The sequence below is a fragment of the Temnothorax americanus genome, unplaced genomic scaffold (genome assembly GCF_048541705.1).
Source record: "Temnothorax americanus isolate GAGA-0224 unplaced genomic scaffold, ASM4854170v1 Scaffold48, whole genome shotgun sequence".
NCBI classification, from domain to species: domain Eukaryota; kingdom Metazoa; phylum Arthropoda; class Insecta; order Hymenoptera; family Formicidae; genus Temnothorax; species Temnothorax americanus.
This window is the reverse complement of record NW_027509635.1, coordinates 324,305-342,132: the sequence shown is the minus strand read 5'-3', so window position 1 is coordinate 342,132 and position 17,828 is coordinate 324,305. Positions and strand designations below refer to the sequence as shown.

Below are 17,828 nucleotides of genomic sequence, written 5' to 3'. Positions count from 1 at the left end.
ATAAATACTACATATATTATACCATATTATATTATGGATTTTAGAAATTATGTTAGAAATTATGTTATGCCAAATATCATATTATTTCGAATACAATGTTCAATATCATACTATATTATACTATATTACATTATATTATATAATTTGGTATAGTTAAACGGCCTGACTGGCGAGTTTTATTAGTATATCACAACGACGTTTCGACCACTAATTTGGGTCCTTTTCAAGTTATTTTAACAATGCTAGAATACGAGAATGAAAGAATATATAAGAAATTTAAAAAACAACATTACTCGTTGAACGGATTTACGATAATAACGATAAATAGGACTTACATGGATCATTGTGCGTCAATTATATAAAATTCGTGGCGGGTCGGAAAAATACGACGGTCTCATGTGAAGGCCGAAAAACTAATGATACATTATCGCATAATACAGTAAACATAGAAGGACAACTTAAAGTAATACATTATCGCAAAATACAGTAAACATAGAAGGAGAACTTAAAGTGAAGAAATTATTCGATCATAGACCAATGGTAGGTTTTCAGTGTCTTTCTGTGAGTTGATTGCCCCTTTATGTTTTTTAATAAATAGCATTTCAGAAATTTCACGTTTTTTTAAATTTTGTTCTTTGTGTAAGATTGTAACATCCTGCCATTTGAAATTATGGTCGCAATCTGTTCTATGTTTACTGACGACCGAATGTTGGTTGGGGGGTTTTTTGATGTCTGCGCGATGCTCTTTTATACGCGTTTCTAAATGTCGCTTCGTTTGTCCGATATAGCATGCATTGCAATCAGAACAATCGAGTTTATAGACGACATTAGTGCATCTCCCGATCTCCAATCTATCCTTCCCTTTCCTGATTAGTGTATCCATTTTCTTAGGGACCGTATACAAAGTGTTCAAACCGTAATTTTTGAACGTACGGCGTAATCCCTCACTAAAAGTTTTTACGTAGGGGATGGGAACATAATTTTTCAGATCAAGAGTAAATGCACTGTCCTCGTTGTTAGCGTTATCCTCATTATTCGATCGTTTGTTAATTTCTGAAATTCTTCTCTGAATGTGTTTGTTCACCAAAAGGTCCGGAAAACAGTTATTAGACAATATGGTTTTCACTAACTTGATGTTCTCATCGTGAAACTGTTTATCCGACAATAGTATGGCCTGGTCAACTAAATTAATGACCGTGTTAATCTTGTATTTCAAAGGATGACTGGAGAAAAAATTAATATACCTGCCAGAGAACGTTGGTTTTCGATACCAGTTGGTGAACAAACAGTTGCCGTGTCTAAAAACAGACGTGTTTAAAAAATTCAAGGTGTTGTTCTTCTCGAGTTCATACGTGAATTTGAGACGCGGATGATAGTTGTTAAACGTACGGACAACCTCATTAAGTTTCGAATGCGGAATGCACATAAAAATGTCATCGACATAACGGAGAAAAATCTCGATATGAGTCGTCAGTAAACATAGAACAGATTGCGACCATAATTTCAAATGGCAGGATGTTACAATCTTACACAAAGAACAAAATTAAAAAAAACGTGAAATTTCTGAAATGCTATTTATTAAAAAACATAAAGGGGCAATCAACTCACAGAAAGACACTGAAAACCTACCATTGGTCTATGATCGAATAATTTCTTCACTTTAAGTTCTCCTTCTATGTTTACTGTATTTTGCGATAATGTATTACTTTAAGTTGTCCTTCTATGTTTACTGTATTATGCGATAATGTATCATTAGTTTTTCGGCCTTCACATGAGACCGTCGTATTTTTCCGACCCGCCACGAATTTTATATAATTGACGCACAATGATCCATGTAAGTCCTATTTATCGTTATTATCGTAAATCCGTTCAACGAGTAATGTTGTTTTTTAAATTTCTTATATATTCTTTCATTCTCGTATTCTAGCATTGTTAAAATAACTTGAAAAGGACCCAAATTAGTGGTCGAAACGTCGTTGTGATATACTAATAAAACTTGCCAGTCAGGCCGTTTAACTATACCAAATTATTATTTCATCACTGGCGAATAATTCTTATTAAATATTATATTATATCATATTATTTCGTTAAATTCAATATTATTTTTTGAAAATATTACTTAACATTCAATTTTAAATATTATGTACACATTATTATATGTTATATATGTTATTATTATACATATTTAAATATTATTACACATATTTTACACATTATTATACGTTATTATTATTATACATATATTTTACACAATATTATACAAATTTCTTCATATTAAATACATTTATAAAATTTAAAAAATTTTTCTCCTTTTATTAATAGTTCATACGCGGTAACAAACGTACCACGTATGACTTAAGGGGGAAGGTGTTACGTGTAAACAAAATTTTAGTCTTTTAAATAACCAAGAGTGCTAATTGATATTAAAATCTTTAAATAGCCAAGAATGCTAATCGATATCGATTAATTATCCGATTTCTCATGGAGACAGTTCTCTGGCCGTGGTTCACAGGGAATCGAGTTACACTTGGTGATAAGACCTTCCTCCTCCCTTAGGATAAGACAATGAAATGGTGGGAAGCTCAGGCGGGGAGGTTCTCGCCATTTAAGTATAAATAAGAGCGAAGGATTAATTCAGTAGTTATTTGAAGTCCGGAGTTTTGAGTAGTCGATACTCTATTGTCAAAATCTAAACTCGTAGTAACAACTTTAAAAAACCGTATTTAACATTTGTAATCGAGTTTTCCGGAATAAAGGTAATTTTAATTTTGAAACTAATTTCATATCCAAAACCTTTTTGATTTCATCACTACTAACTGTCGCTGCCAAACTGCGTGGCAACAGGAGACTTCCTATTATTCTTGTCGCTGCCAAAAGCGTGGCAACAGGAGACTTCCTATTAATCTTGTCGCTGCCAAAAGCGTGGCAACAGGAGATTTCCTATTATTCTTGTCGCTGCCAAAAGCGTGGCAACAGGATTCCTGAATGCCCAGAAAAGGGGGCAAAAGATTCCAAATCAAAAAATTAAAATATTTTATTAAACAAGCTATTCTATTTGATCACGACCCCTTTCCATTATTTTTAAAATTAAAGGAAGTTGAAACCAAAATTCAAATTAAAAAACCCTTAACTCCATACAAATTAATTCCTTTGGATTTTACGGTTGATTTCCCTAATTTTGAAATAATTAAAAGGTCTGATCCTCGTTATAAAACTTATAAAATTTGCTATCTTTTCGGCCTTGATTAATCACACAACTTGGTCCAAATCCCGGGTAAATAACTTAAATGTTTTGACCCAAAAACGGACGACAGAACGTAACATCTCTCTCAGTTTCGGAATCTGTAACAAATACACCACATTTTTAGAGGTATGCGTTTGGAACGTTTTTACATTTAACTCTTAGAAGATCGGGATAGAGCCATATGGGTTACTCTTTTGACATCAGATTACCTATCAACATAAATAATGAGCTTTCAAAAATGTTGAAATCCCGGTCCTTTAAAAGTTAAATCATAAAATTTTACTTGAATCTGTATTTGTTATTATTTCTTTCATCGAGGAATGCTGATCTCCATCAAACCAAAAGAACTCGTATCTATCGTCAATTTTCACCCACCCATGGTTTTCGGGATTCAAAACTGTTGGGATTTTAAGGTGTGCGTTGGTCCATATGGAAGCAATGTAATGTGATCTCAAAATATGTTGTGTTAATTCTCGTTCGCACGGTGGTAAATGTGAAGCGTCATAACGTGCTAATGATTTTTGTATTAATTTGTCATCCAAATTTTGAACACAAAAATGTTAAACTCTTACAAAACATTATAGTCCAAGAGCTGACGACGAATTTAGGAAACGTATTTAAGGCAAGTTAAAATAACAAAAAAATAATATTTTATTAGTTGGTGAATCTAGAATCCTGAGTCAGGCAAAGGGTTTGCGGTTATTTCGCTACTGCGCAACCTATGACATTTGCAAAAAAATAAATTAAAAAAATATCTTTTAGGCAACTTGAAATTTGTTTAATCTTTAATTTTAGCATCTATTTAACCCAGAAATAAAAATCCCAGACTATTTTTTGAGTTTTAAAGTATAACCTGACCCCCCCCAAATATATTTAATAATTTGTGACGTGACAAGTCGCGTCTACTTCCCGGACAGGCTCGGCCGAGGGGAATTCTGGGGTGCTTCCTCGTTGGAGCGAGGGAGGGGCGGTTGCGTATTCTTAATTGGTCTAATTAGCTGTTAAGTTTTTAAGGGATCGCCAGTGGTGGCTGGAGTCAACATGTAACGGCCGGGAGCCGCCACGAGGAAAGGCAGAGGATTAAAGAGACGGCCAGGGAACGTGGCCGAAAGTCGGATTGCCCGGACCTCCCCGCAAGTGTATGAGTGTCGCCGGCCGGAATTTACTCCGTACTCGGTCGCAACAGCGGCAGGATAGCAGTCTAGAACACCCCGGGACACGCCCGAATGAAACGCCAGTCAGAGCAGGGTGCCGAAGAGCGGCCCAGGGAAAGGCGCAGCCCTGGGGCCGTCGCCTCGAGGGGATGCCGGCGGACGGGGCCGAGGCCCGACCAGCCTGACCCCGAACGCCGACTCGATCATCGCGGCCCGGACAGCCGGGTGATTCAAAAAGCCCGCGCCGAATCGGAGGTAATTGGAGCGGCGCCGCCGGAAGGGGAGGCGCGCGAGAAGCTGAGGCGCCAATGAGAGCGCCCCAGAATTGGAGTGGCGCCCCCGAAAGGAGCGGCGCACGTGCGGCTTAGGCGCCGGGAGCGCTAGGATCGGCAATCCGGTCGAGCGATACGCTACAGCGCAGGCGCGGGGAACCGGCGCGATCTCGGCAGGTCATCGTTTCCGACACTGTCGTGCCGGCTAAAGAGCGAGAAGCATCACCCGGATCCCGAGCTGCCCGGACTACCGAAGGGACTACGACGCATTGTAAGGTCACCACTCTGGCGTCCCCGCGTTAAGGAAAAGAGGGTTCGCTCGAGGCACTGGCCCATGGCACGCATCGGTTACCTGAGCGCCGCAGGATTACCTGTGGACTGCGAGATGAGCGCGTGCGGTATCTTGCGTTCGCATTAAGATAGTGTCGGGTGGAAATCGTGCCAGGGCCTTGCCGAGAGTGAGCTCTCTAATGCGTAGAAACCAATCGTGCCCTCCCCGCGAGCACCGCCACGGCCGACAGTCGCGTGGCGTGGGATATGTGAGTCGGATTAATCGGGTCGAATTGTGTAGCGTCTCGTTGCGTTAATGTAAGTAATCGTGTCGCGTTTCATGGTGTTCATATTCGTACTCGTGTCGCGTTTCATTGTGTTAGAGTCTATGTTGGTAATCGTGTCGCGTCTTGGCCATATGAGAGTGATGCCTTGCGTGGCGATAACGGGAGCGAGTTGTGCAGGTAACGGCGAGCCGCGAGTGGTCATGTAATTTGAAGGGCACTCGCTCTCGTATCTGAGTAACGTATCTGGGCCCTCGAGGACGGCGAATATATTGTGTTTGGCGGAACGGAGGGATCGACGGGATCGGCGCGGGACCGCGGAATTTCCGTGCTTGCGAGAGAATTCGGGATTCGCGTGGCAAGCCGCGGGATCGTCCGCGATACGAGTGTTTATTTCGTGTTCGGGGGCAACCGCCGGCCAGCGTGGTTGACACGGCGAGATCGCCCATAAATTTTGCGTCGTGCGGAATCGAAGTGGCCCGGGTGCGCGTTGAAGGAGCAACCGAAGGTGCGGCGAGTCGGTTCGTCGCCCTCGTGGCGTAAAGTTCGTTGTGAGTTCGAAGCCAGGTACCGCGATACCTGAATCGTAATTGGGCGCATTCAGCACACAGAACAGTTGCGGATTTATGCGCTGAATGGCCTGTGATCGAGAGCGCTCCCACAACATCTGGCGGTAGCGGACGCTATATTTTAGAGCGAAAATTTTGATGCTACATCGACGGAACTGTTGTGAGATTTGACTGGAGACATGTGAAGACATGTGAAAACATGTAAGTTGTCTTGGGTTATGTTCTATGCTGCATTGCAATAGATTATTACGAAGATCAATATACATATAACGGAATATTGTAGATATATTGGAAGTGCACGAAAAATTGAAAAATGGTATGTACAATTAGAAATAAAATATTATTTTAAATTAAATTGTATAACTAACTTACATAATCTCAAATAAATTACACATGCCCAGCAAACACCAAGCTACATGTAACTTGATGTTTGTTGGGATGCATTATTGCGCATATCATACTTGCGTATGCGCGATAATAATAATATAATAATTATATGTATTAATTATATAATAGTATTATGTAATAATTAAATGTTTCAGACAAAGTTTTCTTCCAGTCATATATGAAAAACAACCTAGGTTGTCTGGACGTTACTGGTTCTATTAATGACACTTTGACAGAAAATTGCAGTCGACACATCGCAAGCAGTGAGTAAATTGATTAAAATATTTATAGGTTTTGGCATTGCAATCAACTTTGTCATCAACATTTTGTTGCATTGTAAAATATGTTTTATGATATAGATACGCTTGATTCTCGACAACAGAGGAAGGCAATAAACAACAATGGACAGTAAAAGGTACAAAATTATTATTAGAATTGCACAAGGAGAGAAAACAAAGTTCCGTGATCCCAAAACCAAAAAAAGAAACCTGTGGACAGAGATCGTAAATGAAATGGGCAAAAATGGTTATAAACATTTGACTGAAGATATACTGGACCAAAAGTTGCGCAATCTGAAAAAACTTTCAGAACAATAAAGGATAACAACCGGAAAAGTTCAACGGGACGAGGACGAATAACATGGGAATATTATGACATCTTTGAAGAAATATTCTCTGATGATCGGACAATAAATTTTGGACCGACAATTTTTTCTTTAGATTCTGCTACAACTGCAATACAGTCATCATTTGCTGCGTCAACAATTTTGTCTCCTACATCGACATCCACTGCATCTTCTTCGATTAGGTTAGTTGCTTCTTCAGCATCAACAGGACCGCCAACTCTTAGATCGCCCGTAAAAACACCATCTCCCGCATCGACAAGGTATGTGTGTCATACACAACTGACAAGGATATCCACGCCACCAGCACACACAAGGATTTTCATGCATACTTCAGATTTCTTCGATTCAACGTTCGAAGGGGATTCGTTTTTCGAAGAAAATATTACGAACTCTTACTCTTTTTCTCATTCTTCTTCTTCTTGCTCTTCTTTTTCTAGTGTAGCAGCAAAACGTTCCTTTAGCGAATCTGAATCTGTTCTTGGATCTGTTCCAAATTCTTCAGAATATACTACTCCATCAACTTAGCGACAACAGAGGAAAATGGCTTCAAGGAAAGAGACTTATGATCTGCGAAAGAAACTGCTTTTGGTGGAACAAGAGCGAGTTGAAATAATGACCGAATTGAAAAAGAGCATCGACGACAACAACAAAATTCAACAGGAGAGAAATGATCTTTTAAAGAAAGTACTAGAAAAAAAATGTAAAAATAAGGTTTTTTATTTTCTAAAACATGTATGTCTATTAAAACATAAGGTTGTATATTCACTTAGTGATATTCATAAAAATAAACATTTATTTTATTTTTATAAATTGCTTTGTTACAAACTTATAAATCAGCTACAATAGCATTCCTCTTTTCTATTGCTTCCTGCATCCCAAACCTGTCTTGGACTTCATTTTGCTCATGGACATCGATTACAGGAGCATCGTCGTTATCGTTCATCCTTTCATTATAGTCTTCTATTTTTCCATCGTCAATTATAAAATTGTGGAGCATGCATGTAGCCGCTATATTTGTGTTTCCAAAGCCTGGATCGGAAATGTCCAAATATTTCAAACGCCTAAATTTTACTTTAAGTAATCCGAATGCGCGCTCAATGATTGAGCGAATAGAACTTAGTCTGACATTATAGCGAATGTGAGCCGCGGGAAGATGCCCATTATCCCGAAATGGGGTCATTAAATTTAACATTAACGGATATGCGCAGTCTCCAATTAAATGTTGGCGCTGAAGGAGAATTGGATTCTCCCTATCTGTCAACATTTGAAATAGTCTACTATTTCTGAACACGCGTGCATCGTGCATCTTTCCTGGCATACCTATATAAATACATCGATGAACCGTGCAGAATGATCGCAAACCCCTGTAAGAAATTTTTTTCTTAATGTATTGATAATTTATTTGGAAGGACTACATAAAATTTGAAAATAGTACTTTGTAATATTATTGTATAATACTATACCTTGTAATATTATTGAATGAAATTGTTTTCTGTTGAAATAATCATTCGTATTTCTAACTGGCTGCTTTATTGGTATATGGCATCCATCAATTGCCCCCACAACATTTTGTATGCCGCGTGAACGTTCTTCAAATATCTACAATATTATGTACAAGAATAAATCTTAATGAAATTAAACTTATATACAATAAAACACACATTATTGAAATTCTTACTTGCAATGAAATAGCTTGTTGTGCAGCGTTCGGCCATTGAACATACTGTGGCATTAATTCTGCTAAAGTACTTATTATTGATTTAAATATACCATATCCTGTACTTGTCGGAATATCAAACCGATCACCAACTGCCAGAAAAGACTCGGGCTTACTTAACAACCATATAGTAAATAATAACTTTTTATTCAGAGGAATATTGATATTTAGTTGATCGTTTTGCATATGATTTCCAACTACGTTCAGCAATACCTAAATGTTAAAGAATAATTGTATACAATCCATGATCAATCTATTATACATATATCATATAGGATATAATTACAGGAGAAACTATACGTACCTCAAAAGTTATTTGAGTCATTCGAAAATGTTCTCTGAATTGATCGTCCGTGTATGTCGGAATCGTTAACTCAAAATATTCTGCGTTTCGCGTCTTTGCCTCTTGACGCTGAGCGTGTATTAGGTTATCAATCTCGGGCAACGGTTGGATCAAATTATCGATAATATTACCCACGATATTCATATTCAGCCCGTCGTCAGCCACAAATTGCAAAAATACATTTAAAGGATCCATATTTCACGTTATTTACACTTAAGATAAAATACACGTGGATCAGATGTCGAGTGGTATCGACCGCTCACTCAGCAAAGCATTCAGGGAAAAACAGCGCTGGGAGAGGGAGCGATCCCGCAACAGTTTTGTGCGTTGAATGCGGCCATTGTTTCTTATGTTAAGCTTTCGTGTGTTCGTCGGCGTTTATCTGTTGCGTTGATCTAACTTTGCGTGCGTTAATCTACAGTGTTTAATTCGACATTACCGCGTGCACTTATTGCGGTATTTATGCGGCATTCGTGCGTCAGCCAATCCGACATTTTTGCGGTAATACGAGAGGCTCAGACCGATTGTACCTACACCTATTGACATTACCTGACTAAATATATTATGTTAAAGTAAGTCAGACATATTTTTGTTTTCACGTTCCCTATGCGCATGCGCGCCTTCTGCGAAGCTTCCGTTTACCGGCCTGCGTGCCATGCGTGAGTCAGTCGCTCACATACCAAGCCACGAGTTGGATGTTCAAATAAAACTTCTCTGTGTGCTAACCAGTAAATGCCTATATACTGACTTCTCTTTTGACTCCTTATCTCAGTAGCGAAATACAATAAGCCGGACCTCAACAGGTTATGGGCCCAGTGGCGCAGTATTTCGAGATAAAGAGAAAGGTTGAGCGAAGGCGAGAAACGGTACGCGTCGTGTGGTAACAGGGAGGTGGCCATTGTGCAAGACAGGTTTTCCCGCGCAATTTGTGTACGAGCTAAGGAACGCGAAGTGTGAAAAATGTCGAGTGAATTGTTGGCGAGGCATGTCCAGAAGTTCGACGGAACGAACTTTCTCGGCTGGAAGTTCCAGGTTACGCAGATCTTCTTAGCAAACGATGTACTGGACGTCGTGAACGGGGATCAAGTAGAGCCGCGTGATCGAGCATCGGCGGAAGGAAAGGCGTGGGTCAAGGACAACGCGAAGGCCATGTTCTTCATCTCGTCGTCAATGGAATATTCGCAGCTCGAGCCTCTTCTGACCTGTGTCACTGCAAAGGAGATGTGGGACAAACTGGGGACAATTTATGCACAGAAATCGGCCATCGAACAGGCTGATGTTAACACAAAAGTTCCACGAGTATCGCATGGGCCCGACGGACACGGTTGTACAGCACGTGGCGAGGGTGCAGAACATGGCGACGCAGCTCATGGATCTAGGAGAGAATTTGTCGGACGTGACCATAATGGCAAAGGTGTTGGCGAGCTTAACAGCAAAGTTCTCAGCTTTTCATACTGCATGGGACAGTGTTGAGCCAGCGAGGCAAACAATCGAGAATCTCCAGGAACGTTTGCTTCGAGAGGAAAGCCGGTTAAGCGCCGATGCGGGAGAGGTAACGGCTTTTGCTGCGGTGAAAGTCATGAAAACATCTACCTCTGAAAACTCGAAAACAAAGAAAAAAAAGAAGAAGAAAGAAAAGAAAGACATCGAGTGCTTCATTTGCCAGACAAAAGGACATTTCGCGCGTGAGTGCCCCGAACGTAAACAGAAGAAAGGTGACGGTAACGAGTTGGATGTTCAAATAAAACTTCTCTGTGTGTTAACCAGTAAATGCCTATATACTGACTTCTCCCTTGACTCCTTATCTCAGTAGCGAAATACAATAAGCCGGACCTCAACATATTATATGTTATTATTATTTATTCTTTTGTGTGTGATTGATTGCGTGACGCCTCTCTCCGAATTCCCTGAACGAGCCCTACGCCCTGAGGTATTGCCGGCAATATCGCGTTAGATATAATAGTGTACGGTGGTGCGATCCGTCGCACCTGGCGCCCAATCATTTGGTGTCTGAATTAGTTGCGCGTGCTGCTGGCATCCACGATAGCCCTCTACCGGATTGCAAGACCGGGGGAAAAAGCGTCGCAAATTATACCTCAAAAATATACTTTAAGCATTCTAAAATTTTTATGGCATGTTTATTAAATAATATTGGGCGGCGGTGTGGTCTAGTGGTAGAGCGCCAGACTCGTAATCTGAGGAACCAGGTTTGAGTCCACTAGAGCCATGTAACATGAAAAAGTTTTTTTCCGAAAAACCGCGCCCCTCTGGGCAAGATGCGGAGAAAACTGGGCTCCGTCTTTCGGAAGAGACGTTAAACCGTTGGTCCAAAAAAGGAAACAGTAAAGTAGTGGATGAATTGGAGGTTAGGGTTGGGTACGTCCCTTCAAAACGCCCTTTAAGGCCCTTTGGGGTATATAAAGTAAAATTCTGTATCCTTTATCCTTTATTAAATAATATTAAAAATACGTGTAAATTGCCAGACGAATTAAACGGTTTTTAATAATTCCCTGACGCAAATAAAGATTTAAAATGAATGCGACAAAATGTCTTATGCGTATAGCCATAAGTGCGAGAGAGATAGTTTATTGAGACCTGCCGGCAGCTGATGGTGCCCTGACTCCTCGGGCTGTGATTGGTTGCTGAGAGACCACGTGACTCGAGTTTACCATATAGCGCGGACGCCGCGGACTCTGTCTATGTAACAGTATTGTATTTATAACAGTTGAGTATTTTTATTAATTTTATGTGTTGACAAATCACAATGGTTAAAAAACGTTTAAGTTGTGTAATTTGTAAAAAAGACACTAGTGATAAAGTGATTATTTTTAATGAAGACAGATTACAAAAATGCAAAAACTTCTTAAAAGTTTGCCAACAACATGGCTTAAAATTTAAAGACGTGGTTTTACCTGAAAATGTAACCCCGACAAAAGGGTACCATGCTCAGTGCTATCGGAATTTTTCAGCAGTAATGAAACAACATATACTCAAATCCTCAAGCACACTTGCTGAACCATCAACATCTTCATCAGGTAAAGTCCACTATTTTTAAATTGATATATATGTATTAAAAATAAAGTTTACAACGCTTAAAAATTTTATAAAGTTAGTAAAACTAGAAGTGTGTAAAACAACAATCTGTATTTTAGGCGACCTATTTTTTCACACCTGAGTATTGCGTTTTGTCAGACTTTCCCTTTATAATATTGTGAGTCTTTATAATAGAGAATTTCTATAGTTTTTTTATGTGACAAGGACATCTGTTGAATTTTATGATTTTTGTTTGTATTTTAATACAATTGAGTCTGCTGCATTTATGTTTCTATGATACTCAGTTACTTTTGACATACACATATTAAAAATACACCAAAATAGTTTAATTAAAACTTTTCATAATAATGAAATTTATAAATAAATATTGTGGAATCCCGATCTGCATAGCTTCAAATTCAAATTTATTTTTACGAAACTTGACAAATCTTATAAGTTGCTGAATTTTAATTTTCATAGTAATTTTTTTTTCTAGGTGATTTATTGGCAAGCAAAGATGCAGAGAAACAAGTAATAACAGAAGATTTACAGTCGATACCAGAAAGTAACGATAATGTTAAAATAAACGAGGAAAGTACATCGGAAATACCTGTTTCATCAAACAATACTCAACAGTTGGAAGATGCTGAAGATCTATCTGCAACTAGCGACAATGTTCGTCTTTTTTGCACAAAATTAGCAAAAAAACGAAAGGACACATTCAAAAGTTGTGCGTTCTGGATAAAGCGAGTTTAAAACAAGCAATTGAGCCTTTCTCAAATTTTGTTAGAGACACTGAAGTTTATCAAAAATTACAACAATCAGACGAAACAACAATTTTGAAAGCCCACCGGATTTGTCAAAAAAAATACATAAATTCGCTGCAATCATTTCAAGATAAACCACAAACTAATTATCATAAAAATTTAGAATTCCATAAACAAGGTTTTGAAGAAGTTTGTAAGTTTATCGATGAAAATGTAATTGTCAACAACAATTGTTATTTTTTCACTTTTTTATGTGACTATTACGTTAGTGCGATTAAAAATGCAGCAAGTATAAAGATGACCATACGTACGACAGTTTATTATCCAAAGCCAACTTCGAAACCAAATTAAAAAAACAATTCGACGGACAGCTGAAAATTTGTATTTTACACAATAAAAAAATTATTGGTCCAATTAACCGTGAGATTGATGACCATTTATTTTCTCTCTTAGAAGACAAATCCATTCTTCACAATGCTGCTCTTATTTTGAGACGAAAAATATTAGATATAGAAAAACAAGCGCTACCAGAAGAGATAAAAACGACTGATTTGTTAAAAGGAGAATGCTACATTCCTGAAACTTTAAAAGATTTTTATCTTACAGTATTAGGTGGTTCTCATAGCGGACGAAGAAAAAGCAATGAAAGTTATAGAATAAGCAACTCATTAGCTTCAGATTTGATTTACAATGTGTCGAAAGGTAAAATAAAAACGAGCAAACATATAACCCTAGGGATGACTTTGAAAAGCCTAACGAGCAGCCGAAAAATTGTTGAAATTATTAATAGGTATGGCCACTGTTGCAGTTACCATGTAGTTGAAGAATTAGAAACAGAAGCTACGTTTATATACATCTTCTGGTCAATCTGAATTATGTCCTGATGGTATTACCAAGACAAGTGGATTAAATACAGGTGTAGCTTTCGACAATTTTGACCGCTTCGTTGATACTGCATCAGGTAAAGATACTTTACATGACACAGTTGGGATAATTTACCAAGATGTCGTTGAAAATTTTACAACCATACGCAAAAGCACACTGGACAGTAATCAAGAAGTGATGGTTGAGGTTGACCTAGAAGATAATGTTACTGTTGACGTTGAACATGATGTTACCGTTGACCTTGAAGCTGATGTTGCTGCTGAAACACATGCAACCAAAAAAAAAAAAATTCGTAAAAGGAGACGGACATTTGAAACTTGTCAACCTGAATTACAACCTTTCAACAAAAGAGCTAAAATCTCAGATCTTTTGTTGCCGACTACTAATGATCGACATTCAATAGTACCACAAACATTAGAACAAATTAATAAAATTGATGTACTGTGGATGCTATCACATGCGCTTGAAATTCCGAATACGCCAATGTGGGTCGGATTTAATAGCAAGTTTGTCAAAGACAAAAATAAGAAAATCAAGTCATTCGATATCTTACACCTATTAATGATACTCCTACTGATCCAAAAGTAATTCTCGAAACTATGAAAGAAAGTCAAAAAATTGCTGAGCAGCTTGGCGAACAAAGTATTTGTGTGTCATATGATTTAGCTATTGCTAAAGTTGCCATGCAAATTCAGTCAACTGAAAGTCCCAAATACGACAATTTGTTTATTCATTTAGGAACATTTTATGTTATGTTTGCTTACTTTAAAGCTGTCGGAAAATTTATAGCGGGTTGCGGATTAATGAATATCGCTGTTGATTGTGGACTATTAGCTAGTGGATCTGTAGTCTTTTCTTGCAGGCAAAAATTTTAATCGATGTAAAAGAATACATCCGTTAATGTCACTGGGGTTGGAAATTATGAACTTTCAACTATTCCTGGAAAACCAAAGCGTCATGATGAGAGACGTCTTGCGTACGGAACTTCTGGATTTCAATAAGGGTAGGTTATCACTCACAGCAGTATTAAAAAACCAAGAAATGTCGGAACTTTTATCATCATATTTTGCACATCGAGAAGCTTGTCTAAATGGATCGTTCGGTAAAACACCACAATTATATATGACTTATATATATTTAATTAACTATTATCACATTTTGAGTCGTAGGATCAGAACTGGAGATTTTGGATTATTCAAATATGTTTTACCAAAAATTACAAATCTATTTTTTGCATTTAACCAGCCGAATTACGCTCGTTGGTTGGTAAAGTATCATAACAATTTGCTAACAATCGATGAAACTCATCCGGAAATTGCTGAAGGTTTGGAAAAAGGATGTTTAGGAATCCAGCGGACAGATAAATATTTTTCAAGGCAACCAATCGATCTGACTTTGGAACAAACAATTAATGCTGAAACTGCAAAAAGATTAGTTGGTATTATAAACTTCACAAATTCCAATTCAGCTCGACAACGTTGATGTAAGAGCCATGAAATCCGATCTACTATTATATCATTTACATATGAAACAACAGGACTACAAAAACGCCAAGACGTAACATCTGACTTACAATTAGAAAAGCATAATATCAAGAGAGACACAAAATTGCTAAAAAATTTTATTGCAACTCTTTCAAAGTTTATGAACCCATTCAACTCAAGCCTTGACAAAAATTTACTTTTTAATATTTCAACTGGGAAGTCAGCATCAGAAAATGTCGAAAAATTCTTATTGAATATGGAAAGTACAGGTAACGAGTTACGCGAAAAGTTTATTTCCGAATGTTCAGAATCAGTTGATAGATTTGAAAAACCAATTACACGAGTGAAAATACTAAATTTTACTTCTGAGACTGTGAAAAAAAAATTAACCGGTGGTAATAATGTTCAAGAGATAAGGATGCAACGGGACTTGTTTGGAAGAATGTTAGGTATATCAATGGACTATAAGCTTGATGTTGAAAAGATTTTGTGCTATTCCATCATGCCGATTCCGTCGTCCTTATGCCATTACGATGGGACTATTTGTAAAACCAAAAAATCAGCTATAGTAAAAATTTTTGAAAAAAATCATAAACCATGCAGGAAACACACCAAAAAATTATGATATTGTAATAGTTAACGGTTTCTATCTGTCACATACCATGCGTGATATTCCAGCAACAATTGGCAATCTTTCCAAAAAAAATTATGAAGTCTCTAACAGCTACAAAAGCTCCACACATTGATATAATTTTTGACCAGTACTTTTCCCCGTCAATTAAAAATTATGAATGTGCATTACGTAATGAAGTCAATGATATGGATTTTAAAATTACTGGCCCAATGCAAGTACGTCCAGTTGATTTCAGCAAAGAGCTAAAAAACATTAAATTCAAGCAAGCTCTAGTTAAATTTTTAATAGACCATTGGGCTTCACAAGAAATGGCTCCATTTATTGGAAATACAATCATAAACTTAAGTTATGATAAATGTTACTCCTACAAAGTTCAAAATAATGTAGTAACTATGGAGGAAAATTATGAATTATCGTGTGACGATCACGAAGAAGCAGACACCCAAATTGTGCACCATGTCTGTAAAATTGATAATGATTTTGCCACAAATGTCCTTATCAAATCTTGCGATACAGATGTTTTAATTATTATGCTAGGTAATATGGATCATCTGGAGTGTGATAGCCTGACAATTTTCATGGAGTATGGAAACAACAAGAAAAGAAGATTAATAAACATATCTCAATTGTCAACTGAATTAGGACCAAAAGTGTGCTCTAGTTTACCCGATTCCCGATTTCCACGCAATGACGGGATGTGATTACAACCCTTCTTTCTTTAAGAAAGGAAAGAAAAAGCCATTCCAAATTTTAAAAGCTAATGAAGATTACCAAAAAGCTTTCACCGATCTTGGATCAGCTCATGTGACAGGTTCAAGATATGAAGCTTTTTCGGTCTTGGAAAAATTCGTCTGCGAAATGTATGGATTCAAAAATGTAACTGATGTGAATATTGCAAGATTCCACAAATTTTGTTCAACATATAAAGCTAATAATCCTAATGAACCATTTAAAAAACTATTGAAAAACTATGACGCATCAAATTTGCCCCCATGTGAAGTGAAATTACATCAACAACTTCTACGTACTCAATATGTAACCAGTATCTGGCGAAATGCCCATTTACGTTACCCGAGTACTTTGACACCAACAAGGAATGGATGGGACCTTCAAGATGGAAAATTAGAATTTTACTAGTTTGAAGGGGATTGTGTACCGCCTTCTGTTTTGGATGCTTTAAATCAGATAAAGAAATAACAAAAAAAATACAAGTAAATATCATTTTCTTATATTTCAAATAATTCCATTATTTATTGTACACTAATTAAAAATTATTTTTCAGCAAACAGAGAAAGTACCGAGAAAAACAAAGCACCACAAGATATTAAAGACCATCTATCAGATTGTGAAGACGGTCTGTCAGAGAGTGAAGACGATCTGCCAGACAATGAATCTTCAGAGAGCAGTGAAGAGGAGGAATAAAACGAAAATATAAATTCATCACTTTTAAGAGTTTAATTAATCAATAAAAAAATTAATATTTAAAAAAATTGTTTGCTAAAATAATCGTATCAACGCCTTCCCTTATTAAAAAAGTTATTAATCTGTATCGATATCTTTCATTAAACTGATGTTAATTGACGTTAAAAATTTACTTCGTTTATAAAAATTAATATTATTATATTTTAATAAAAGTTGAATAAAGAAAAAAGTAATTAAATTATTTAATATTTTAATTTTTAAATTATTATTCCCGTTAAAATACAAAATACTTTAATATTAAAAGTCTTCTTTTTTAAAGGATTTTAATAATACGTTTTTATTTAAAAAAATTTTGTTTTAATTTATTCTATATTTGTTAATTTTTCTAAAAAACGTTACTACTTCAAAATACTCTGTTACATAGACAGAGTCCGCGCTATATGGTAAACTCGAGTCACGTGGTCTCTCAGCAACCAATCATAGCCCGAGGAGTCAGGGCACCATCAGCTGCCGGCAGGTCTCAATAAACTATCTCTCTCGCACTTATGGCTACACATAAGACATTTTGACGCATTCATTTTAAATCTTTATTCGCGTCAGGGAATTATTAAAAACCGTTTAATTTGTCTGACGATTTACACGTATTTTTAATATTATTTAATAAACATGCTATAACAATTTTTCAGAATGCCTAAAGTATATTTTTGAGGTATAATTATTAAATATATTCGGGGGGGT

General features: G+C 37.1%; 1 protein-coding gene across 1 annotated transcript in view; it reads right to left on the bottom strand.

The window, feature by feature from the left end:
* Positions 1–3,194: 3,194 nt before the first annotated feature.
* Positions 3,195–17,828, bottom strand: part of LOC143903511 (putative inorganic phosphate cotransporter) — a 72,181-nt gene continuing 57,547 nt past the window's right edge. Inside the window, exon 8 of the transcript XR_013258729.1 lies at positions 3,195–3,342. The gene's annotated coding sequence lies outside the window, so the exon portion shown is untranslated. The remainder of the gene's footprint in view (positions 3,343–17,828) is intronic.